General features: G+C 41.3%; 4 protein-coding genes across 4 annotated transcripts in view; 1 reads left to right on the top strand and 3 right to left on the bottom strand.

Annotated features, from left to right (window-relative positions):
• The window catches only part of LOC126563399 (ribonuclease kappa), a 443,719-nt gene that overhangs the window by 275,945 nt on the left and 140,816 nt on the right, over nucleotides 1-26,958 (bottom strand). The gene's annotated exons all lie outside the window — the stretch shown is intronic.
• The window catches only part of LOC126562237 (dolichyl-diphosphooligosaccharide--protein glycosyltransferase 48 kDa subunit), a 532,174-nt gene that overhangs the window by 391,835 nt on the left and 113,381 nt on the right, over nucleotides 1-26,958 (bottom strand). The window lies entirely within an intron of this gene.
• LOC126560846 (uncharacterized) overlaps nucleotides 1-26,958 on the top strand; it is a 181,931-nt gene that overhangs the window by 50,607 nt on the left and 104,366 nt on the right. The gene's annotated exons all lie outside the window — the stretch shown is intronic.
• Nucleotides 1-26,958, bottom strand: part of LOC126563559 (dentin sialophosphoprotein-like) — a 490,635-nt gene that overhangs the window by 371,335 nt on the left and 92,342 nt on the right. The gene's annotated exons all lie outside the window — the stretch shown is intronic.

Below are 26,958 nucleotides of genomic sequence, written 5' to 3'. Positions count from 1 at the left end.
AAATTCAAAAGTCCACTAATATGTAAGTCTACCATACGCCGTTTGTTATCATAACGTTCGGATAACAGTTGCCACGCACGTTCATAATTACCGTCGTTTATTGTTTTCTCATCTATTACCTTGGCAGCCTCACCACTCAAGGCCTTTTCTAGATGATACAACTTGATACTCGAATCTTCACTACTTTTGTCAACAATATCTTTGAATATTGTTTTAAACCGCGCCCACTCCTCATACTTGCCACTGAACGAAGGTATTGGCCGAGGAAGCGGAGCATTCACAATCACTGACGAAACGCTAGGAGCAGGTATCAATGCTTTTGGTGAAATGGACTGTGCCGCAAGGGCTTCAGATGCACTTTCTATTTCCATCATCACCTCCTCATGCAATTTCACTGTCTCCTTAAACTTGTCGTCATGCACTTCACTTTCGTCATGTTTTATGATCTCACCATAATGTTTGTTGTGTTCTTCTAAAGCACTATCTGCCTTCTTCCCGAACACTTTGCACTGTACCGCGGTCAGCGCCTTTCCCTCTTCCTTCGCCTGCACAATGTTGTCCCTTATGCGAATCAATTCGCCATACGCAAGGTCACGCATGTGCACATGCGGCCTTACAGCAACAATTACATCCACCCAACCGGGTTGTGGCGCCGGCTTTACGGTTGGAGTGCGAGACGTCCGAGGCGTTCGAGTCATGATGACGCGATTTTTACCGATATCCAAAGCACAAAGGGTCAATATCCGAAGTTCGAAGGACCAATGTGATATCTCAGCGGATAACCTAACGCAATGTACTGAACACGGTAATCCTGTACGCACAACTTTATTGGTTGCGACTTAACTCATTCGCGGTTTTCATCAGACTGACCCACTCCACTCGGTCACAAATAAATTTCATAATTCCCTCTCTTCTCTCACTCTCTCCTTATCTCTTCATTCCCTCTCTGTTCCCCCTTAACGTGGTCCGGCGAACAGCCGCAACTCGCTTGCCTCGCTTCTCTGGTCCGTCCGACCACACAAGCCGCCCGCTTGCATTCTACGGTGGGTTTCGCGGAATTCTGGCCGGTGTCGATGAGATCGAACAACAATTGCGGGTGCCGCCGTTCCAGACAATTGTCGCCAAAACAGATGCCACTCGGACAGCCTTCCGTTCGCTCCTCACCCCGCACCTCTCTCTCCTTCCTCAGCCCGCCATTCTCGCCCGTTCCTTAGACCGCGCATCTCGCTCGTTCCATCGAAATGGAACACACCCACAATTCTACACAGAGCGAAACGGAGCTTGTTGTACGTCACTAAACAACCCTGCGTGGTTATTGTTTTCTTACGATCATGCTGCCCCGAAGCCTGGATCAATTTTTATGTCCTCACATCGGCATCGAGTTATGGCCCACTTCCAGCACATTTTCAAACCTACGCCGAGGCTTGAAGACTTTGAAGCTTCATGCGAAAATAGCGTCGGTCGGTTATTAAATTTTATTGAACACCGGAATTTCCATCAATGTAAAGAACAATGAACAATGTAAAGCTCCACACACACGCTCATGTACGCACGATACCAGTTCACTATTCCTGACTCCAGGACACGTAACCATGCATGCCACACAAGCCCCGACTAATGCCAGTTATGCTCGATCAATATTTATCGAGCTCAGGCGAACGAAATAAGCTCCTCACATTCTCGGGTCCTGGCCAGAGTTAGGGACCATACGTTGTGTCTCCCCATTTACAACACACGTTTGCGGACCAGTTGCACCACCACCAGCACCATTCCAACTGGGATGATTTTGCATCGAACAACGAGCTGGTAATCCTTTTGTTGAAAGATTTATGCACACTCCGTACTGGGTCCATCAAGACAGAAGGCTGTACTGCCTAAACCACCTCCGGTACGCTATAGCCGGTCCAAATGCAATCTTCCTCACCAGCAGAAGATACTACTATTTCTTCCGCTACAACCAGCTGCTTACCGCGTTCGGTCGGAAAGCTTGCTTTCGGTCCGCTAAACGTAAACCGAAACCCATACAGCAAACGAAGAGGGATGATCCTTTGATTTGTACAGTGCGTGCGTGCGAAAAAGGGTAAACACCGTATTTAAAGCCACTGTTCGCCGCTCCACATCCGGAGGATCTGTGGAATCTCATTATGTTTATGCAATTATTCTGTGTGCTCGCGATAGTCCCCGCCACGTTAGTGGTTCGAAGCTTAAAGCCAGTAAGCTCACTGGGCCGGGCAGGGCCAAATGACGATGAAGATTTATGGCAATTTTACCAGAGAGCGAAAGACGATTTAACCGGTTGCTGAGATCAACCTCAGTGAGGCATCTTGCCGCTTCCGGCAGAAGCTAGCACCTGCGCGGCTAGAGCGGCGGACGTATTGAATGAACCAACAGTGGTGGTTAATGTACTACGAAGTGAATAAAAATCGATTTATCAATGAACGTGGTAAAGCAACAAGGGGTTCGCCAATAAACTCATAAATTCATAAAGCTGTGGGATGATTAAAGAGATCGTTTCCAAACGAAATTCGTTTTCCTTTCCGTCGTGTAGATTCTTTTTAAAGCTTTTAACATGTAGTAAGGAATGCTACTGTAAGCACACAAAAAATCTATATCCAAACTTTTCGGTTCATGATCAATGATAAATCTCCCAAAGAATTATATAAATAAAATTTATATGATGGCCTGTCGTATAATAAGCTTTCATTAGAACATTACATTGTGCAAACTCTCAACAACGAAACATAATTTTGTTTCTGATGAAATGAGTAATGGACTTCTTGAGTTCTTACATGAGTCGACATTTGAAAAAGCCATCAAGAGAATGAGATTCAGATCACCACACTTTAGAATTATAATTTAAGTCATGTCTGATGATGTCATTTATTATTAAGTAAATCACCCGAAAAACTCAGAACCACGTTACTAGATTTTTTCGCTTTAGCAATTTATTTAGAGATTAATAGATTTATCTTTCAAATCAATCAATAGTTTTATCTTTTTACTAGCCATAATTGCAGTGGGTTTAAATAATCGATAAGCCAGATTGTTCGTGATCGGCCCTACGTTGTGATAATTTAAGTGTAAAAGCGCAGTGAACTGTCACGATGCAACAAGAACAAAAAAAAACGTAAACACAGATAAGTTTTGTATTAGTATTAACCAATTGTTGTATACAGAGGAGAGGCGAATATATTCTTAGAGCCTCTTTAAATAAACCAACAAAAATGATTAAGAATGACGGCACGTCGCAATATTTTCAACACTATCTGTGGTGACTAAAGCAATCTTCTTCCTCTTCTTCTTGGCCTGGTCTGGATTGAGCACATCGTGTTGAGATGGCCACGTCTCCAATCAGTTTCCAGGAAACTCGGTCTAGGGCTGCAGTCCTTCATCCACGGCTGCATCCGATCTCCGACAGGTTAGACTCTACTTGATCCAGCCAACGAGCTCGCTCTGCTCCTCTACGCCTCCTGCCGAGCACCTTCCTGTTGGGGCATTTGTTTGGCATCTTCATCACGTGTCCCAGACAACGTATCCTTCCGGCTTTGACTACATTTAGGGTCACTGCACAGTCAAACTGTTCAGCTAGCTCGTGGCTCGCCACACGCCCTGCTCGTGCACTCCGTCAAAGATAGTCCTTAGCACCTGTCGATCGAAAAAGGCGAGTAGGCGAGTCCTCCGTCAGCATAATCCAGGACGCATCAAGGAGCGGTATAACGTGCATTTCGTGTGTTGTTGGAGTCTTCTGAAGGAATTGGAGAGATCGGGTGGAAACTAAAGCAATCAACTTTATTAATAAGGCATTTCCTCGTTTTACTTTGCCTTATCCTGGGCATTGATTCTGTTGACTTATCTGATGATGTGTATGATATTTTTAATTTCTGCCACATCTACTCATTTAGAGAGTATATCATGAGCAATTTTTCAACTGCAAATCTAAGAGTCCATATCATTTAATTCTTATTACTCGATCCCATCAACAAATCAAATGATATAATTCGATCATTATGGGATAAAACTCTCCAGAAAGAGCCAACAGCTGTAATTTTTCGGATATCAAAGGGTGAAACTGATACTAATATTCAGATGCTCTTGATATTGTTTAGAGAGAAAGTATCAGCACAACAACATTAGATCAGAGCAGCAATGTTTCATTATTCTTGTACACTCTTTTTAAAACCCCAAAGCATTTACGTTATTCACCCTTTGAATTTATCTGTTTATTAGATGAACTATCTGTAAGCTACATCGCTGAGCTTGTCACTAGGTTACAACCTTGGAGACTCCTCCAGAAGTGCACCTAACAACTACAAAACGCTATACATTAGGCTACGCTTTTCGAACAACGGTTTGATTAATCAATCTCACCTCTTCCTCCATTGTTTGCTCGCCCATATTTTCTATAAACATCATTACCACACGGACAAATTATTTATGCTAGCACGAGACAAAGTAACATTCATTAATCTATTTTGTCAAAAGGTGCGAAGCATACGAACACACCGCCTGCGAAAGGTGAAAGTGTTTCTCTCTAATGTTTCGTTCAATTTTTTTTCCCCCATTTCGGAATTCCCGCAAACTAACGCAAACGAACGTAACCCGATTACAATCCGTTCCGGAGACGAGCCACTGGCGGATGGAAATTAAAGGGGCCCTTCAAAAGCTTCTGCGCTCGGTGTACAGAGCTCGTACACCAGAAAGCTGGTCCAGTTTAGGTGACTGCAACGGCTATACCACACATTGCAATGGTTTGATGGTTTCGTTTTTTGAGGCGTTTTGATTAATCGCCATCGGAATGTGGTATGGTGAACCAGGTGAACCAGCACTACTTTAAATCGCAATCAGCGCCAGCTGGGTCGACCGATGCTGAGTGCGAAATTTTCCAACCCAAACGATGAGGTTTGGCACGTAGGGATGCTGTGGTTGAACCGGAACCATAAATATTATGACCTCGGTTATGGTGGCTCTTCAGCGACGCTACCACGTAATCTTGAGGTACAGGAGCTAATAGTTCATTTTTGTCACATTATTAAGTGATGGGTTTTAGATGAACCTTCTGATGGTTAATGTAATGTTGGAGTTGGGAAAAAAATCGTTATCAACCGCACTAAGTAAGCTCTTAACTTCTACACTTCATTCTTTAATTGACCCTCTTAATGATTAGGTTTTTGAGCATCGTAGAGCTATAAGGAAAGCTCTCAAAAGCCTTTCATACCATAAACATAAAACCTCAAGTTATCTAATCCACCACAATTTCAACTTTACTAGCCCCAAAAATAAACAGATCGCCACCAGCTGTGCCATTCTTCTAGCATTCCCTTTCACCGTACGTAACCTTTGATCATCCGTTTGCAGCGCCCAGTATGTCCGGCACGAGACCGCCGCCATCCGTGGCCGGCGTAACACAGCAGGTGTCGGTTATGCTGTCAATGTTTAACGCACATAAATCCGCACCACCCCTCAAATAGCTTGCTCGCTTTCGGACAACCTTCCATGCTCTGCTCAAAAGCTCTTCGTGTCACAAGCACGTACAGGTCGCGCAACTGCATCTCACAATTAATCAACATTTTCACTTTCATAAAAGCTACTGCAACTGCAAGGAGGAAGAAATCCATCCATGGCGGAATTTATGCTTCTCCTCCGGTCGGGGCCAACCGAAACAAGTGTGCTCTCAATCTCGACGCTCGCTTCCTGGGCTCACTTACAAAACCGGGCGTTATGTGACAGTGCGCGGAACCGGACAAATTTATCCTGGTCACGGCACCGGCAGCCGGGTGGAGCTAGATTAGCTGGCATGCATAGTCTAAACAATCTGGTTCGCGAGACATTCCTCCTCCCTTCCGTCATTGCCATCCGGTGGCAACATAAGGAGTAAAGTGATCCGCTCTATAACCATGCAGCGACTATCTCGTTATCCAGAAGCACTGGGATCGTATGCACGTATGTTGATTGGTGCTCGTCGGAGGTTGCCAGGGTGGTGCAGTAGGAGCTGACACAGCTGACAGATCGTAGCGGGCGCGATTGTCGGTTGCATTTGATTAGCAGATTCCCGGATGACAGTGACACCGGTACGGTGTGCGCTCGTAACCGCACGGCGATGTGCAGTTAATTGCATACCGCAGCATGATTTATGCTACGTAATTAAAGCATCATTCGATCCCGCGGCACGCATCCCTAGTTTTGTTGGTTGCCTCTCTGTGGGCGGAAGGAAAATGGTTTTAATTTTTGCTGAAATTTTTATACAAACAGACACACTCACACACACACACCTGTTTCACCGCACGTGTAATGAGATTATGAGGTGTAATGTTTATTGTTTATGCTAACCAGTGGCTTCAATTATGTTAACGTTGAAGTTGGGATGTGATTGAAAATACGGAATAATTACGGGTCGATATTTAATATGTTTTCAGAGGGATTCTTTGGTGATGAATGTTACAAATATAATTTTAGATCACCTAACAAGGGGAACAAGAAATGCTTGTAAAGGATTTCCAGTTTCTACATTTATCAAACAAACAGTTCTATAAGCTTTCGCTATAACAGAGATCAACAACATTCAAGAATTCAGTTATCAAACAAAGCAAGAAACACGGCCAGACTACATCGAAGAAACAAGACAAACATGTCATCCAGCAGATCAGTTTGTTGTTATCTAGAAAATCTTATTTTTGACTAATGCCTGTGGCCGTCGTTACGATTTTTTCACATGGTGCTGTCAATTTTTATATAGGATTTGACGAATGCCAAAAGCTTTCGACTTTATTGGAAGGTAGAAACAAAAAAAAATGTTGGAAAACCCATACGAAAAAATCGAAACCATAATGTTAAACCACCACCCTTATGCTGTATAGCGGTCAAACTTTAAAAAAAGCAAGTGTAACTTACGCTAAGGGTAGGAGAATTATGAACAATTTAGTTTCTTGTTTAGGGGCGGCTCGGTGGTGTAGACGACATCGGCCATCCCCCCGTAGTGAGGACTGACTATCCATCTAAGTCGTATCGGCAGTCTAGTAAGTCATTAGATGGCCGGCGTGAGAGTTTCTGCATTATGGTATAAAGTTTATTTCATAAAAAGCATGGCATCAAACCAAAATTAATTTGTTCAAGCTGATTCTGAAGTATGCAACTCACATTGCAGGAAATATCGTATAAAAGAGATCTTGATTTTGTAATTAATACTAATGATAGCTTCCCATGTTCAAAGATCCATCATGAGTATACACTTACACGTACGTATATTAAATGGATCAAAAATACAAAATTATCCAAAACGTTAGTATTGCATGTAAATGGATCACGTGGAAAGCTACTACACCACAAAAGCACTACAATTATTTTCTTATCAGGCTTAGGCGAGATCGACCTGCTGCATCAATCCTCTATAAAGCTCATGATCCAGCGTCTATCAAACTATTATCCCGACCGTTCTGGTGGACGCATCATCTCAGTTTGTGCATCTACCACAACTTCTCTCTCCTGTTTGCAGTGCAAAAGTGAAGTGTGTATAGTGAGTACTTGGTCGTACGGTGGCTTTTTCATGACCTGACCGGTACTCCAGAACCTGTAGTGTCAAATTCGCTTCACTCGCTTCACTTAAACCTGTAGAGATCGTCATTGTAGTAGTTCATCCTTTGTGCTTCCACACATTCCTTCTGAGAATCTTTCTCTCGATCTAGATTTTTGAAAAAGTTAAGGTTGCCTTTTAGGCCGTTCGCACGGACAGAGGAGGTGTGGTAGGCCCAGATTTAGGTGGATGGATGGCGTAGAATCATTTGCCATCAAGGCCAGGATGCGATTGGGGCCGGATTTTGCTGCGGCAGGCCAAGACCGCAAAGCGGTTGTAGCGCCTGATAAGTAAGTAAGTAAATAATGTCGCCCACTCTGCCTGCGAGCTGTGACATATGCATATGGTTGCCAAACGGAACCTTTGCACGTATCGCATCATCTATATTATTGTCACTTGCCGATTGATAATTTTAAGTAACCGTTGAGAGATGCTTTAGGTTCGCTCGTTATTACAGGCAACAACATGATATAATATTAGCGAAATTAAACATGCAATTAACAATTAAACCAAGGACATAAGTATCACAATTCCACATTTTAACGCTACCAGCAATGCTGATCAATATTTTAAGGGATTGATATCAAGTAGAGCTGATAAAGTGTTATATTTACAATAGAATACAATGTGTTATTGAGATCCTGCTGATGTTAAATTGTTGTGTGTTGTGATTTACGCACTACTACCCATCCTTCACAAACCATTTTTGAGATACTATATGGAATTCATCATCAGTCTAAACTTGAAAAGGATGCAATCCTGCACCAACACAACCGATTGATCCATGCGACCGGGTGAAAAATTGTATAAACACTTCTTCATGCTCGAAGACTGCTTGACGAATCCGTTCCAGCGATACCTGCGATTTCACATCAATCATATGAGTTACTCCTTTTTCATAGAAAAATGTAATAAATAACGTTTTCATCCTCTCTTGTCACCTTTTCGTAAGCCCTTCTTCACGATTGAAACTTGCACCCAAAGCCCCCAAGGTTCGAATAGTAATGTTTACCAATATCAATTCCCATCCACCTCAGCTCACATCCATTTCCATTCATAGCGATTCCACGCTGTCCTAAAAATATTCAACCGAAAAGAATCTGCAATGTTAAAATACCCTTCACATCACTTCAGCTTTGCATCATCGAGCTTTATGGTGAACGCCATGGTAGAGGTACGTACGCCGGTACCATTCACCGTAAACAAGCTGGAACCAAAGCCACTTCACCGTTGAAAATGCTATCGCACTAGAGTTCTTTTCGCTCGCTTCGCTTTATAGGAAAGCAAACCCCTTTACTGTCCATTCCTCGCTGCACTTGCATGTATGAAGGGAACGAGTTCTTTGGCAAAACTTTTTGAAAAGAATCGCTCGATGAATGAAGAGCTTTTCCGTGTCGATAAAATGACAGGATGCTTTTTTTTATTTTTATCCTTTTTTTTCCTTGCTAGTACACACTTCAGAATTTTGAAAATACTTTACCACTTGAAGGTTTTAGAGAAGTTGAAGCCTGCGTTTTTTTTTTCGGTTGATATGCATTGGAAACTTTTACTCTGCGACATAAGTTGCTAAAACTTGCTCTAGGAAGTGCTCGGTGCATAACCGTCCTGTGGCAGAGGCTTTAGCGTATCTTTCTTCTTTCGTTATACGTATCTTTAAAGTTGTTCTTTTGTGATGTTTCTATTAGGTTTGAGTAATTTGATGTACATAACAATAGCCCCTGACATGTATGATAGATAACTCCAACTTGAGCATTATTTTCTTCACAGTCATGTTTTGCTTTTTGAGAACACAGATATTTCCTTCACAATTGTTTACATCCTACTCGAAAGAGGTCCCTGAAAACCTTAATAAGTTTTGTTCGATGTTCCACCATTTTCGCTACATGCTCATACATCAAGGGACGAGACAGTATTTCCCTTTCGGCAACTATAAATGCTTCAATCATGATGTGGTGGGAAGAAGAATATTTGTGTTCTCTGTCGCCATGTGGTGGGAAGAAGAGATTCACTGTCGCCATGTGGTGGAGAAGAAACTCGGACTTATAATCGCGACGAGAACAGAACAACATGATTGCTAACTGTGCGGACCAATATCTTTCCCTTTTTTGTGACTGTCCAGGCAGTCTGAAGATTCTGGATGAGAATCTTCCTTACAGGAAAGTTGGAAACATCGAGGCCTTACCTTTGGTAGGGGGACTTTCGATGCTCATCAGCGGAGCAAGTCGGCCAGGCGACTTTGGATGTTCAGAAGGAATATCCCTTACTGGCTTGTTGGAGGTTTGAGGCCTTACCTTGGGTAGGGGGACACTCAAACCTCTAGAAAGAATTGAACGCAAGGTTTAGCTTGTTGTACCTTCTCTCAGCCTGTCTGTCTGTGATTGTCGAAGGCTTCCAAGACCGCTTTATTTATACCCAATCTTACAATAGTTTTTGGTCGTTTTTGTAACCAATATTATTTCTTAGTGGTTGTTCTTATTGCTATTGCATTTCGTACAAAAATATTAACGTAAGCATAAAATGTGTCACGGTGCGATTGATTGCTGCACTTGCAAGAAATGTGTCGGATATCATTCGTCGTTGGATCTATATGCTTGCTATGCATGAAGTTACTTGTTTGTGTTTTGTTGTTTTGTGTTGCTGACCACTGTCTAGACTCGCTGGTTGTTTTGAACTGATATCATGTTGCATTGCGTCGCTCGCTAGCCGGGTGCGCTGGTAAGTGTTTGAATGTTCATGTTAAGGCGTGCGCGTGGTCAAAATAGCTGAATGTACATTTCTTACGTTCTTGGCTAATGCAGGTTATTTGTTAAATTGGTGAATTTCCGCTCACCGTATAATGCTACGTAAGGCTTGTTATATGCGAAATAATGTATACTCTAAAGAGATGTTTAGCAGATATGCTACACCTCCCCTGTTTAGAAGAATAATGTTAGATTGAGTGAAAATATTTTTGCGAAAGAGTAACATTATTCTCTTTCAGTTCTATAATTGTATATAATGTTTTTTTTTGTTGTATTTTTTTTTTCTTAATTTAATTATATTTAATGTTACGTCAAGCGTTCGACTAAGGTGGATAGTATTTTATGTACACTGATTCGTTAACCAAAGAATTGATATTGGAATATTTATAGCTGCATGTATTGAGCATGAGTTTAATATTGGATTGTTTGCTATCTTCAAAATGAAATGAGGGTTCTTCATCTTTTTTCAAATCGAATTTTGCTTTCTTAATGAATGCTAATGCTCGCAATTTTTCTTGAAGTATTTTTTTCAACTTTTCTTTGACATTGTTAGTTATCGATGCTTTGCGCTGTACTTCACATATAGTGGTATTGTTATATTCATCGTTATCAGCCTCTCTTGATGGGCATTGTAATTCATTTTCAGTATCATTCACTTCTTTTTCATATAACTCATTCATATGCTTCTTAGTGTTCTTATGCGTTTTCTTTGCGCTTTTACTTTTGTTAATTGCATCTTCAGATTCATTAATTGCTTCGCAGTTCATGTCATTAAATATATCATTCATTTCAAACATATCATTTAAATCATTGATTCTCTTTATATCTTCTCCAGTTTTATATTCATTACACATTTGTTCTTGCTTAGAATGTTCTGTTTTAAAGTCATATTCAAATGCTTTTTCATTATACTGAGTAAAATTATTCAAAGATTCTTCATCATTTTCATATTGCTTATAGTTCATTGTTTCATATTTGCTTTCGCGTTCATATTTTTTGTATTCTTCGTAGTTGTAATCTTTATCTTCCGTTTGTGCTCCATTATAAAAGATCTTTTCCTGTTCTAATATACGTTTTTCTTGAGCATTTTCTTTTGTACAACGATTTTCATTTTCATGTTTATGTTGTCTTATGTGGAACATACTTTTAACTGATCTCTTATTAATATTTTCTCTCAAATCTGGATTTATTTTTATACAGCTAAGTTCATATGATTTTTCATGATGCTTGATATCGTTCTCTACAATGTTTTCATTTGTCCCATATTTTTTAGCATGATCTCTGTTATCACTATTATTTTCAACATTTTTCCTAATTTGCTTATACTGTTCTCTAGGATATCTGTGTAATTTTTCGAATCTTATTGCGTTAGGTAGATTCGAATTTTGTCTTCCATTTGCCTGGTTTTGATAAGACATGTAAGGTTGTATGTTCAATATGCTTAGTGAGTTCCCTGCTCTATCGATTCTGTTCCAGTTCCTCTTGCTGTTGCTGTATCTGTCTGGTGGACGATTGTCGTATCTGTTTTGTGGACAATGGTCGTACCTAAAAGCTGTTCGGTTTTCGCACCTGTTATGATATCTATTGTCTCTTTTATCTATGCGTCTCCTATTTTGGAAGTAGTTTACTTCTACCCTTGGTGTTGAAGCTAGTAGTTCTGCCTCGTTGATTGTTCCTAATTCGATTGCCTTTGCTAGAGAAGTGCAATTGGCATACTTAATGGTGTTTTTAGTATCTTGGTTTATTGTTCCTGCTATTAGAGCTTTGATTCCAGCTTGGGTCGCTAGTTTTTTAGCTCCTTCATTTCCTATGCTGTCTTTTATGTAGGCTCGTTCAAGTTTCGATGTAAGTCTGCTTATTTCTTCAGCAAAGCTTTCAAAATCACTTTTTTGTTTTGTTATATTTAGGATCGTCATAATCAAGTCTGATCCCTCTATTTTTCTACACGACGATTCTAATGATGAAACGATTTCGTCGATCGTGCTCGTTGTTCCTACAATTGCGTCTCTTGCTTTCCCTGTTAGTCTGGACAAAATTGCTTGGATAGCAATAGGTAGGTTATCTGGTGTGGTAATTGCTTTACACATGTTTATTGCGGAGATTATGTGTTCTAGTTTGTCTCCGTTGCCGTCGTACACTGGCACAAAATTTGCAATGACTGTCAATAATTCTATCGTGCTTGCCATTTTGTCAGAGTTAAGTTATTCTACTGTAATCTTTAATAACCGATTGTCTTATTTTGATAATTATTTTTCTGTCTTTAGTAATGCTATGTTTGTCTGAAAATGTGTACTTATCTGCCGTTCATCAGGTTGAAATACTCGTCTGCAGCGTAATCGATTGCTGTTGGCACTTCACGTTGAGACCTGTAGTCGCTTGCGTCTACGTTGATACTCCTGTCCGTTTGCATTCTAGTAGATCATCTTGTTCGTTAAGCTACTCGTTCAGACTTTCCTCGTTCAGGCTCCTAGGCTTCTACGTTGGAGACTCCTGTCTCTTTAGATCCCGCCGGTTCACATTTGTGACCGTGGTCTCGCCTTCCACTGTTTTGAATCATCACTACGATTGCGTCTTCTTGTCACAACTTTAATATGCACGTTCTTTAATGTCGTTTATGTGATTTTTTTTCTTCGTTCACTGTTTTAGATTTTTATGTGAATTAACTTTTCACTTTTTACCTTTATCTTACAGAGTTCTGGCCTATATCTCCCAAAGGTTCCATACGATAATCATAGATTATTCTCAGCCTGTCTTTTGTTGCTACACATATTGTGCACATCACTGTTGTTGAGTTCACTTTTTTTTTTTTTTTTTTTTTTTGATAGCCATCACGCGACATATCATTACTTTGCACTTTTGTCTGTGTACGTCATTACTTCATTGTGCGATTATGTCTCTGCTTGTGCATTTCGTTGTAGTGTCACTTAAGCCATCTAATATGGTACACTTATGCACTTTGGTTAATTCACTTCCTTTTTTTTACACTTATATATTTTTCACCATCCGAAGATTACAGCTTAAACTCACGGTCGCCATGTGGTGGGAAGAAGAAGAATTTGTGTTCTCTGTCGCCATGTGGTGGGAAGAAGAGATTCACTGTCGCCATGTGGTGGAGAAGAAACTCGGACTTATAATCGCGACGAGAACAGAACAACATGATTGCTAACTGTGCGGACCAATATCTTTCCCTTTTTTGTGACTGTCCAGGCAGTCTGAAGATTCTGGATGAGAATCTTCCTTACAGGAAAGTTGGAAACATCGAGGCCTTACCTTTGGTAGGGGGACTTTCGATGCTCATCAGCGGAGCAAGTCGGCCAGGCGACTTTGGATGTTCAGAAGGAATATCCCTTACTGGCTTGTTGGAGGTTTGAGGCCTTACCTTGGGTAGGGGGACACTCAAACCTCTAGAAAGAATTGAACGCAAGGTTTAGCTTGTTGTACCTTCTCTCAGCCTGTCTGTCTGTGATTGTCGAAGGCTTCCAAGACCGCTTTATTTATACCCAATCTTACAATAGTTTTTGGTCGTTTTTGTAACCAATATTATTTCTTAGTGGTTGTTCTTATTGCTATTGCATTTCGTACAAAAATATTAACGTAAGCATAAAATGTGTCACGGTGCGATTGATTGCTGCACTTGCAAGAAATGTGTCGGATATCATTCGTCGTTGGATCTATATGCTTGCTATGCATGAAGTTACTTGTTTGTGTTTTGTTGTTTTGTGTTGCTGACCACTGTCTAGACTCGCTGGTTGTTTTGAACTGATATCATGTTGCATTGCGTCGCTCGCTAGCCGGGTGCGCTGGTAAGTGTTTGAATGTTCATGTTAAGGCGTGCGCGTGGTCAAAATAGCTGAATGTACATTTCTTACGTTCTTGGCTAATGCAGGTTATTTGTTAAATTGGTGAATTTCCGCTCACCGTATAATGCTACGTAAGGCTTGTTATATGCGAAATAATGTATACTCTAAAGAGATGTTTAGCAGATATGCTACAATGAGACTGACAAAAAGTTTTCCCAATACATCTAGTTCCATGCTTCTCGCAAGCTTTCAAACACGTGTACCAGCCCTTCCTTACAAAACATCTCACTTGTCACCCTGCAAAACAATCACCTCAACAAATTGTCACGAAAATTAGAAACTTTAACTTGATTAAATTGTTGATGATGTTTTTCGCCGCTACACTTACACACGAGCATTTTGGCACATGCATAGTTTACGGGCACATTCTAAGCACGTGTATGTGGTACACCACGTTGCGACTACGAAACTTTTCATCCAACGATGCAATGCCATTTTGTGCGCTCCACAACACGAGGAAGAAATTAATTGATAATTTTCACCTCGTTTGCTTAGACAGACATATTACCAAGAGCAACGGTTCGGGTGAGGTACTTCATCACGTCGTACGCGTTAAGTTGTGGGCTGTTTTATCTGCAGATCGATGAGGCGCAAGTGATCTTCACAGAAAGAAAATTCGCGTAACGCGTGCACAAGCTCGCGCAAACACATCGCTGGCTGGAGCAGTGTTTACTTGCTCGTGTGTGGCAGTTAAATTAGCTTTGGATGGTAAAATTTATTACACTCTGTCTCGTATACAAACACACACACACACACACACAGATATGTACACACCCACGACGCATAAACAACGTATATGTGGGGTGAAACTCATCGGATGATTAGATGATGATGATGATAATGATGATGCTGTACATACCACAGTCATCGCTGAGAGGACCCTCATTCTCATCCTCATCCACCAGTCTGCATACGACAGTCTACCAGTAAGAGGCTCTCGGTCAACCACCACGAACCAACTGTTGGGGCATGTGGGCGAACGCTTCAGCAGACGAGTTAACAGGAATTCTCTAACGAAATTAACGTAATTAACGCCTAGGGATGTTCGGCAACTCGTATCCCTAGTGTGTGCGCTTTGCTGACACCAACGTTTCTAAGGATCAAAGCCGCACAAGCATTAGGCTTTATTTTACTACACATTCAAGCGGCTCCTGGTAAAGGTCATAAGTACTTAATTCGCCCGTCTAAACATCGCCATAAATCAAGCCATTTTTCCAAGGAACGACGTACCTCAACTACAATCAAGGCCTTTCCTTACGGGAAGACCACCAAGCCTCCATTGTTCAGTCATTATTGTCTAACTCGTTCAACATCGCGAAAATGGCATTCGTAGCAAAAGAAACTTCAAATCTAAGCTTCTCTAAGTTCTGCTCAACATCAGCGAAATTTGAGTGATGTGGCGTTGAACGTGTTTAGAAACGGATACCATTAACTTCGTAGCAGTTGTTTTGTCTCTCCGGATGACTCACAAGCAAAAGAAAGCAACCCTTTTAAAGCGTTTGCCTAAGCTTTCAGAATAAATTATCATCTAATGTTCTGCACCATACATGTCAGTCATTTGACATGTTCTTTTACGCTCATCCATCGCGGGTTCCGGACGAAAAGAACCGCTCATTTAATCTGCATACTTTTATCTCTCACAGCTGCTTTATATCGCTCCCCTTCCTAGGAAGGTTATTCACCCAGCGAATTTCCAAAACAAAAAAACGCGACATTCAAACAATCAAACGTCCTCCCACAACGGCTTAAGCTCAAATCCGACGTTCGAATCTTCGCAAAGAGGTTGCATTGTTGTTGACACACACACACACACAAAAATCCCACATCGATTGTATGCCAGCAAAGTTTCGCGTTAAAAGATGAAAAAAGTGGTCCAAACTGGTCCCGTCGGTTGGCCAAACCATTTTTGGGGAGCACAAAGTACCTTCTGCCATCCGATACTGGTTTTCCAAAACTGACGTCGATCCGCGTGTGTGCGTGTTTCAACCTGAACTTATCTCAGCAATCGCATCTTTGACTCTTGAATTCGATCACCGTACGGCCAAAAGCAGTCGCGCGGCTGCTTTTGGCGGTAATATTAAAACAAACCAAGGGCTGCCAGCCGTAAGGTTGGTAGGTGAACGCAAAGAAAGCCAGTTCAATGAAACTATTCGATTGCGCAACCGACACCGACCATGTGGCCGCCGGTAGGGTGCTACTGTGCGTGCTGTGCTGCTGAAAGGGCAAGAAATTGGAACCATGTTTGGGTGCCGTTCGATAGCGCCCTGCGCCAGATTTGACTGACAGATGGGTTGCGAGCGTTCGTAGCGGTTGGCAAAGTGCATTGCGGGTTGTTGCAGACAGAAACGGTGTGTCGCTGCTTTCCACCATGATTGTGTGCCATGATTGTTGATTGTGCGCATTTTCATCTCCCTTTCGATCCATCTAATGCTCCTAATACCTAGTTGAAGTTATGAAATTGATATGACGTTCGGAAGATAATCAACCGTTTCTGTTTCTCTCCAAATCAGTACCACGAATAATTGCTGTCAAATTTTATGCAATGTTGAGGCACATATGTAATTGCCCATGCTCCCGTGCGTTTAGATGGATTGAGTAACACGTTGTTGTGCGCCCCCTAGCAGGTCAAATGATGTGTGTTGCTTTGTCGTTACAATGCATAAATACATCAATTTAGAAGAAGCAGAGCGTAAAGTATGTGGAAATGTTATAGGTAAACATCAGCTTTGAATTATACTGATCATATAAGAAGATACATATGTAGTGTTTAGTGTCAGTAGCAACTTAAACAAACCACAAGTTCTTGTCAAATATGGAAGACCTGTTTTGTGGAAATGGATATTGTGGAAAAGACTGTCTATCCAACTAGGTTGTATTAAGTCCAGTAAACTATATAGTGGCTAGCGTGACCTAGCAGCCAAAAATAAGATGAAATGTTTCAGCTTGGTACGGAGCACGACTCAGTCTCCGTGGATTATTTTTCAATCCAAAATAATGATTCAAAATTTAACTATTACTGAATCGAAGCGAGATCTTGGAGAAGATGGCTGAACAGCAGTTAAGCACGTACCATCTCTTCATAGAATTCAAGGCCACATATGAAAGCATAGCCAGGGTAAATCTCTACGAGGCCATTTTGGAATCACGGTCAAACTCATCAGGCTTGTTAGAATGATGGAAAACTCTCAGGGTCCTTTGCTACCACCAAAGGTCTGCGTCAAGGAGATGGGCTCGCCTGTCTCCTATTCAACTTGGCACTAGAGAGGGCCATCCCTGACTCGGAGGTGGAGACTTCGGGAACCATCTTAAGTCAACCCAGATCCTGGCATACGCTTATGATATAGACATCATTGGTCTGCGGCTCTCACAGGAAACAGAGACCTACCTAGGATCAGGCTGGTGGCCAGCCGGTCATTCTACAGCCTGAGAAAACATTTCACCTCAAAAAACCTGTCGCGACGGTTGAACCTGAGACTGTATCGTACCTTTAAAGTCCCAGTACTCACATACGCCTCTGAGACATGGACCCTGTCCAAAACAGACGAAGAGTAAGATGCTCAAAACGGATTGGCGGTTCCGTAAGCAGTTACGGCTGCGGCAGGCTAAGACCAAAAAAGCGGTTGTAGCGCCTGATAAGCAAGTAACTTCTAAGTTACTCGAAGCGAGTATTTTGTACATCATTTCTCTTTCTTCTTGGCTTAACGATCTCTAAGGTCATGCCGGCCATCGAAATGGCTTATTAGACTTGCCGATACCACGTAGTTGGTTAGTCAGTCCTCACTACGGAGGACGATCCGGAAGGGATTTTGAACCCCGGTTCCGCCGTATGAAGACCGGCGCCGTTGTCACCTACAGCTCCAGGCCGCCCCGAATCATTTATAGATCTTAAATATACTTTAATAAAATATTTAATATGTTTGATGAAAAGGTTTTATTGGTTGGAAAGGTTTATGGATCGGAGGAGGAGATTAAGAAGAATGACTCTGAGAGTTCCAAATTTCTTGACATGATTATGTCAAGAAATTTGGAACTCTCAGAGTTCCATTCTTCTTAATCTCCTCCTCCGATCCATAAACCTTTCCAACCAATAAAACCTTTTCATCAATCAAGTTTACCCGTAATCTGCGTTGCTTTACTTAAGATTTAACTTGCTGAATTATGAAGTATTTTCGATAATAGCGTCTCTAGTGAACAAATTTTCGTGTTTGTAAATTCATATTTGATAGCAATATTTGAAAACAAACCTATGTTTCACCTCACCATAAATGACTTTTCTTTCAAAAATATAATATAAACTTAGTTGTGTATTGCCATACACATTAATAAACCTAAAATACACTAATGCATGATACCAAGCCCTCAAAGAGCCTTTTCCAATAATCGATTCAAAATAAATTCTCATTTATGTTCTAGATTTTTATTTTGTCCGAGGCATTATTCTAAATGCCAATATCCCTTTTATAATCATTCCTTTGAAACTGATGAAATTTTCGATAGAACACGAAACATTTACTTCAACAAATAAATTTATTAAATTTTAAAATGGAGTTTTCTTCTAATTGGATCTGTTTTGTTATTTTTGATCACGTTTATTTCAGTTTTCCTTCTCTCAGAAAAAGCATCAATTGAGGCTTATTTTCACAACACTATTTAATCTTACTTCATAGAGACTTCTCTTACCTCATGCAATAGCATTTGAAGCAATCCAATCGTTGTAGCTCAATCGTCTAATTTTTAATACAGAAATATTTTTAATCAATCCAACAAGAAAGCACACATTGCAGTAAGAATTCAAACGATTGCATCTACCAAATCAGCAGGGGCTTAAAACACTTCTTGTATTATGTTATCAACGAGACAAACAGCAATAAATTGTCTTTTGAAGGCTCATCTCCCCAGTTCAGAACTGAAATTCCATCAGCCCGATTTCTGCCTCAAAAAAGCATTAATTTTATCATCTAGAAACAAGAAAACTATGCCACTAAGCCTTGTCCCATAGCATAAAATCGACTATGCACAAATTGCAGATCATTTTCAAAGCAATCATTACCTCCCATATATCACTAATGAAGGATTCATCGCTATTTACAAAAAAAAGAAAACAAATTTCTCAATCGTATGTCTGGTGATCGATCGACTCGTGCAGTCGCTCAATTTTGTAGCCTCGATATTTCTCTCTACCCTTTTTCCTTCTTTCCATCATTCGTATGTGGAGCTTTTAATTGCATGATCAAGCAACGAAGCAGCATGATACAGAAAAAAAAAGTTTTTAGCCCTCGTTGACGGCTCAATCGAGTTGCGAGATGAGATAATCTGGCTACGGAATCTGGGACAAACGATTTAGGGCGGTAACAAAAATATGACGAAGTGGTCCGCTTGATTTATGCTGCAGTTAACACATTTTCCCATGCGTATGATTCGTTCATTCTTCACTTTTCTGCTCGTTTTCCTGTTTTTTTTTCCATTAACACAAAGCTCATCAACACAGTTTGTGTTAGTAGAAAGTGTTCCTTCCTGAAATGGATAATTTCTTGCTGCTCTCCTAGAACCATCCAACCAAACGTGAAACATTTTCCAAAACCATGCAACGAGCCATACCGCCACCATCTGTCAAACAATTTCGTAGCTTTCTCGTTGCCTTCACCACGATTGTTGGGTTGTTCGCGAGATTTACGCATGGGCCGTGTGGTGTGAACTTGTTGCCAGACGGCTTGGCAATTGCGCGGGTGTTTTCACTGCCAACGAAACGTTTCAACGTTTTTCCTTCTCGTCGCTGCCGCCATCACCATCGCGCGAACGCTCGACCGAGATGGAGGTGGCATTCCAGGTGATCAAGGTTACCATGACCATCTCGCCATAAATTTCCATAAATAATACGCAATCGAGCCCACACAAACGCACGCACACTCACACACCCCGTCCATGTGTTGGTTGCTGTGTGAGCAACAACCAAATATATCGGCTCGACGGTCGAAACTCGACCACGGATCGATGACAAAATTCTAGAAACCGCACAAACCAAAAAGCCAAGCGCAAAACTACTCCACAGAGCCACACGGTAACCCAAAGCCACCGGAGAAGATTTTGCCAACATGGGCTTACGGAAAGATTTTCCATGGGACAACAACCTTGCCTTTAACCGATTGCCTTTTGCCTTGTGTACCATTGACAGCAGTTCTTCTTCTCTCTCAACTGTTTTTGGCCCTTTTTTTCCTATCGCAAATAACTTTTTGTTGCTTCACTTTTCCACGATCAAATCCATGTTTCGCCCGGCAAAACCAACCATGAGGTATTCACTGATAGGAACCATTTTCTTCTGCTACGCATATTGCAACAATAAAAATATTAAAAATCAAAAGAACAATCCCCCACGCCAGATTGTACACGCAGCACACACACATTTTGCATACACAGTGTGGTGAAATAAATTGAAAGTAAATTGCTTTCAACCACAGACCAACCATCGCGCCACACCATTTGTACACACAAAACAATCCGGCTCGATTGTGTTGTACGGTTTTGTTAGGTTAATTTTTAATGCTTTAGCCTGATATTATTTGAGTGAAGGCGTGCGTGTGTGTGTATTTGGACTTCCAATCGAATGGTTTATCAATCATGCACACAAAGTGCGGCTACAGATTCCATCGAAAAACTGGAGAGTAAATAAATTTAATAAATTACTCCACCGGAATTGTTTTGGAATATGTAGTGAGGCGGTTGGAAGGTTCCATTTTTTCCCCGGGCAGAAAATAAACTTTCCTAACCGCACAGAAAGCAAAACAATAACGATAGGAAAAAGGAATCGAAATATATATTCTGTTCCTTTTTCTTATCTTTTCCACCAGAACGTTACACAATTTTTCGACTCTTCTGTTCGTATAACCTTTACAAAACCCACGCCCATTCCTGTAGCCCGATTTTGTGCCATGTAAAAGGAGCGCCTGTAACGCAAGACCAACCGATGGTAGTATTTTTTGTAAAATAATGCAAAAGCAAAACAAAGATTACTTCACAACATGCGAGTTTTGCTGAACCTTGCATTGTTCCTGGAAGGTCAAGCATGGATGATGAGCTGCCCGAAACATGGACGGCACATGTGTCTGGTGTACGGGGTCTGGGTAACGTCTTTAAACTGAAATAATTATGACACTAACGATGGCTGGCTGCTTATGGTTATAAATTGGATAATATTTTTAGAAGAGCATATTAAATAACTGATAGTAATAATGGTTTGTTCGTAGAAAACGCCACTTATCGCCACTTTACAGGGTTTCTGAGCAGAACTAAACAAGTGCGAGGCATTTCTAGACAACGCTCAAGATGAACTGGACAGCGTCGGTCGTAAGTCGCTGCTAGTTCTACGAAAACATATTTACCCTTTTAGAGTGAAATGAAAACGTTAAAATCTGATCGAAATTGTAATTGATTTAGTAGCTAGTGTTCCCAAAACACAATCTTGTCTGGGTCCTACTCTAAACACTCATGACATACAACTGTTTTGCATACTTGAAGTATAGAGTGAAAAATTTGAGGACACTATCAATGTAAACATTGATAACGGGGCTCTTCACACCTTGAATGTAAAGTCTTTGAATAGCCCAAAGGACCTTTCTCATTCTTAGGCTGGGAAGAAAACCAATGTGACAACAATTCACTGACGCTCCTTTATGCAATGAAGACCTGACTAAATTTCTCACAAATTGAAGGCCTGGCCGTACTGCTTGGAACTAATTCACAAATAAAATACGTTTCACTTCATTCCTTCCGCGAACTGGGAAAGGGTGTGCCACGGGTGTGCTCGGTTGGGGTTTTTCATAGCATTTTTGAATGTTAAATCAAATGTTAAACAAACGTTCTAGCGGTTAGGATTTGTAGAACCATCGTCCTTTTTTGGTTAATGTAAAGATCAATACTTAACCAACCTGGCTTGTTGAGCATCAAACTAAATAAGATTCTCGTACCTTGTAGAAATCTCGTGCCTTTCGTATTTCGTGCCTTCAAATATGCCCCTGTGGTGTTTTACGATTGCAAAAAAAAATCTTTTTCTCTCTTTTTTTGTCCTTATGACGTTCCTACTAGGTTATCCCGGCTGTCTAATGGCTTACCAGTCTCATCGTTAAAATTGCATAGTAAGTCTTCAAGACGTGCGAACGGTCCAGATGGGACTTGAGCCCCTGCCCTGCCGTGTGAAGACCGGTTATTCACTAAATAATCGGCTCGGTTGGTTTACTGGGGCGACCTTGTGGTATGGATGTCAAACGGCAGGAGGGGAGTTCAAATCCCATCCAGACCGTCGCCCCGTATTGAGGACTGACTATCCAACTACGTGGTAAAAAAGTTCGTTAAGCCAAGAAGAAGACTAAATAGTCTGTTTGATGATGTAAAGTTGTATGTCCATCTTTCTTAGATTACATAATACTGCAACTTTAAAACACCAACCAAGTCTCTCCGCAAAATTATTAATGCAAATGGAGAATTATTTGCAAAACATGCAATTTCTACTTACAAAACATTTTAAACTAATTTTCTAATTGGGTTTTCGGTTATCATGTACCTGTCACTGATCTCATAGAACCAGAGTTTTCCAGAGAGAAGACTGATCTCAGAGAACCAGAAAAGAGGAAGCTCTTTTCAAACATTCATGTTGTATTTTCATTCATTCATGTAAAATGTTGATTGAAACGAAGTTGTAAACAAAGTCCTTTACATACAAAAACTTCCAATCCCCTTCCATGCTCTATTATACGGTTTCAAAGTTCCATTAAAAGCATCGGGTTTTATTGAGTTCAATTGCATGTAAATTATCTCCCACACGCTGCAAAAGCTTACCGGTGCAAGTGCACCCACTGAAAATAATCCACCTCCGTACCAATCAACCGCTTAATTCAGTGGATACTTATCGAACGACCGGCAAACGATAATTCGATCCGATCCGAAGAAGAAAGCCCCAAACACTATCGTTCTCGTCTGACGGCAGTAATTTAATTGCGGTTTTTGTGCCGGCGTTTAACTGCTCTCCGAGTATGGAGGTATGGAGCCACAGTTTCGAGTATTTGCATCACCGAAGCTAATTAGGGGTTTTGACAGCCAATCACTCTTTTCACCCTGCACCTTGCACTGCGAAAATAGGCCCATATTTAAAGGGCGATTTTAGTACCGATCAGCAGACACATCAGGCTTTGATGTAAAAGTTTTCCACGCCAGACCGCCACCCGCAAAAGACCAATCAACTTTCCGGTTGGCATGATGCAGTAGAGTTAGTTAAAAGCTGCTAAACGTTTCGACGATCAGGTTTCTCATCATCATTCATTGGCAGCTGATCAGCTACATCGACCGATTTAGGCGAGTTTCTTCAAATGAAAAGTTCTAACCGCACACAACTTAAAACACTGGCTTTCCAAGGGCTTTTTCCATCGAACCTGCCCGTTCTGCATGCGATTATCGGTCAAATTGGCTACTCGCTCGCTAAATGCGAAAAGTGTGCTTGATCGCTTAGCCAGAAAACCATCAACATTTGGCCAACCGTCAAAACTCGTGCCTACCATCCATTACGTTCTCGTCCTTGGAATCGATGGAAATCGATCGGACTTCGATTTCGCAATGCAACCTACCAACCCGCCAGCGGAAGGCTTTCGCTCACCATCAGCTGCACAATACGATAAAGTGCACCGTTTTCGCTCGTAACAGAGCTCCGAACCATTGTAAATTTCTATCGTAAAGGCCTTCCTTGTCACGGTTTTGTGGACGGAGGGGTTGGAGGAAGAGATGAGCTGACCTGGTGGCCAAAAATGCTTTGGTAAATGGTTTGATGGTGGTGTATTTTTTCTCTAGCCTCTAGCCGAAGGCTTTAAACTGCTCTCTGGGTGAAGTTTTCGTGGGTTTGATTTCAAGATCGATAGTGTGCCATCATGAGGGTCATACGGAGAGGTTGCTAGGTATTTTTAGGGTGTGCCACTGGAAATTTAAGCTGCCAGCGTTTAGTGGATGACCTTCGCTCATTAAGCCACTGAGTAGCTAAGTTTAACATTTTTCAGCAGTGTCTGTTAAGCTCCTTTCAAGAGAAATATAACGATAATGAGCCCTAAAAACAACTTTTTAAACAAGGTTATACTTTAATTTGTTATGAATCAATAGAAATTATGTCTAAAGTTTTTTGTTTATTTAATATAAAAATACTGTGCTTTACACATTAAATACTGAAAACATCGCAGATCTCATGTCTCAGGTCTTGAAAGCTATTTCGCAGCAAGCAACAGCTGCAAGATAAAAAATTGACCCAATTCCTGCAACTCCACTAAAAATAGCTCCAAATTCGTTCTAAAATTTTACGGAACTTTTACAACCAGCTTCCAGCTTACCATTTGCGGCTTACTTTACCGTTGACGAATTCTCATTTCACTAGATAAACATCAATTCGAACTATTTTCATACACCCACAGGCATCCAAAATTCAGGACTAGCTGGTCAAACACACTTCCTTCTTTCGTTGTGACTAGAAAAAGTGAAGAAAAAGAATCATCTTCCGCCTTTCATGCTTTTGATCACGTTCCTTAAGTGTTTCTGACTTAACATCCAACAGTTAAACAAAAGTATGCCAAAAAACGCATTACCAGCGACCCAAAGTCCGCTGCTGCTGACACCTACGCAATCCAGCTCCCACCACCCGCTAACACTTATCACCCTTCGGTTGCTTAAACCCCCACACCCGGAAATCGCTCAACCTCGGACGATCTTTGATCTGTGCTGGGTGGTTTTTGGTGCACCGTTGCTTGGCGGTTGAAGCACCTGAACATATGCCCACTCAAACGTGCCAATCCGCTCGATCCGATACAATGGTGCTCGAATCACACGACCAGCTAGCCAAAGCACAACCAAGACGAGGAGTGACTCTGTCGGCCTCGGACCAAATCGGGCAAGTGGAACTGGCGTGGCGACAAATACAGCACAGCAACACCTTCGCAACATTGCTCTGTCTCCATTGTGTGTCAAACCGCTTTCGGTCATTTCTCTTTGGCGTTGGCCGCTGGCGAATCGTTGGCGTGGTTTTGACCCGGCGCAGCCACGTCAACTTTGTAGGGTAGCGATAGGCTTCTAGCTGTCAAAAAGTGGGGGAAATGTTTACGTCAGATGGACAATAAAAGGGGAAATCGTTGTGCGATTATGATTTCTAAAATTTGTACAAATATTATATAAATATTTGGTGTAATCCTATTACTTGCTAAGTTGTATAACTTTAAAACGCCTTCAATGAATAGGCCTGACAATGAGTTTATTGTCCTGTAGCCGTTCAGGGTCAGCGTTAAGAGTCTCATTGTTGATCAGCGTAATGACACCTACGTACTATTGCAAACGGGGACAATTAAGAATAGTTGGCTTGAATAAGCTTTGCAGTTCACATGGAACCATTTTTGTGACGTGACAACGTCATCCCAACTTCTTCGTTAATCTTCAAATGAATTGTTTTTGCAAGGCACGCATAAAAAATCTGTCTTTATATTGTATCTTCTGGGGTTTATGGTCGAAGCGTCAACAGTCTATCTTAATTACAACTCATCAAGTAATTTAATCGGTTCATTTTAACTGTCTGAAAGGTCTTTATGAACTGCATTACCTGAGTAACGCCAAGCATTTGATGTCATCGTCTTACCCTTAGGATCGATCGACGTAAATCGTTTGGTATCGTGTCCTCGACCACAAGGACTTATTCTTGATCTGTAAGTGATTTAGTTTTAGACGTCGTCAAAAGTTCAAAGAGCAAAGAGTCCAACCTGCATTTACCTCTAAATTATACAATTTCTTCACCTTGGATGATGCTTTGGTAAACTTTCAATAATTTTAAGAGCCTTCTATTATCTATAGTTCAATCGGTTCATACCCGATCCACCAAGAACTGAGGCGGATCTTCTTATAAGCGAACTGAGGGAACGTGTAGAGTTCCCACCTCGAAAGGGGTCCAGAGCTGAACGCTGAAGCTGACATTCGCCGCATATAATTCCTCAATTTATGAAACATATTAAATGAAACTTATTTGAACATATTTATTTTCCTTCAACTTGTAACATACGAAAAAACAACCCTAAACCTTCTTTCTAAAGTCTTATCAAACAACAATTTACAGCATCCCCAGCGTCGTAACTTGCTCGGTGACGTCTTACTTGCGTCAACCAACCGCTAACCCTGTCCACTGCGGATGATGGAATATGAACGATTATTTGATTGTTTTAAAATCGATTACTCGTACCAGCATCCAACCATACCTCAAGTACTCACGTAATCATTACCACCCGGGCCATAACGGCGCCCGACTGCCATTGACATTGACAGAAATTCAATATTGATTCGCAGTGTTGCGCTCTCACCATTATCGTCACAGTACGTTTCCTGTGTATACATTTTTTTTCGCTACAGTTTTGGTGCTATAAATTTTCCAACCAGTTTTCATCGGAGAGCGGAAAGGATGGCTGATTCGCATGAAAGCCACCTGTAGATCTGTGTGACCAAGCAAGAAAGGACAACCCGCGAACGTTCGGGAACCGGATCCGCCGAAGTTTCGGAAGGAAAATTTATTTATTTCCATTTCCCTTTTCCTGCACCATTTTGTACACGATGGATTTTGTTTTAATTTTACCTTCGAATTCTGATTCTACCGAATCACCGCCTTTACATCCGTCTGGGGCATGAAGTAATTCTGGTGCTTGGCACAGGAGGGCGCGGTGGGCACTCGTTGCTTCCGCGCGGAGTGTTGTCAAAATTGATTAATTTCATTTGCCGTTCATGCAGCATGCTTTTG

Source organism: Anopheles maculipalpis, chromosome 3RL (genome assembly GCF_943734695.1).
Source record: "Anopheles maculipalpis chromosome 3RL, idAnoMacuDA_375_x, whole genome shotgun sequence".
Taxonomy (NCBI): domain Eukaryota; kingdom Metazoa; phylum Arthropoda; class Insecta; order Diptera; family Culicidae; genus Anopheles; species Anopheles maculipalpis.
The sequence above is the reverse complement of the archived record's forward strand: the minus strand, read 5'-3'. Positions and strand labels throughout refer to the sequence as shown.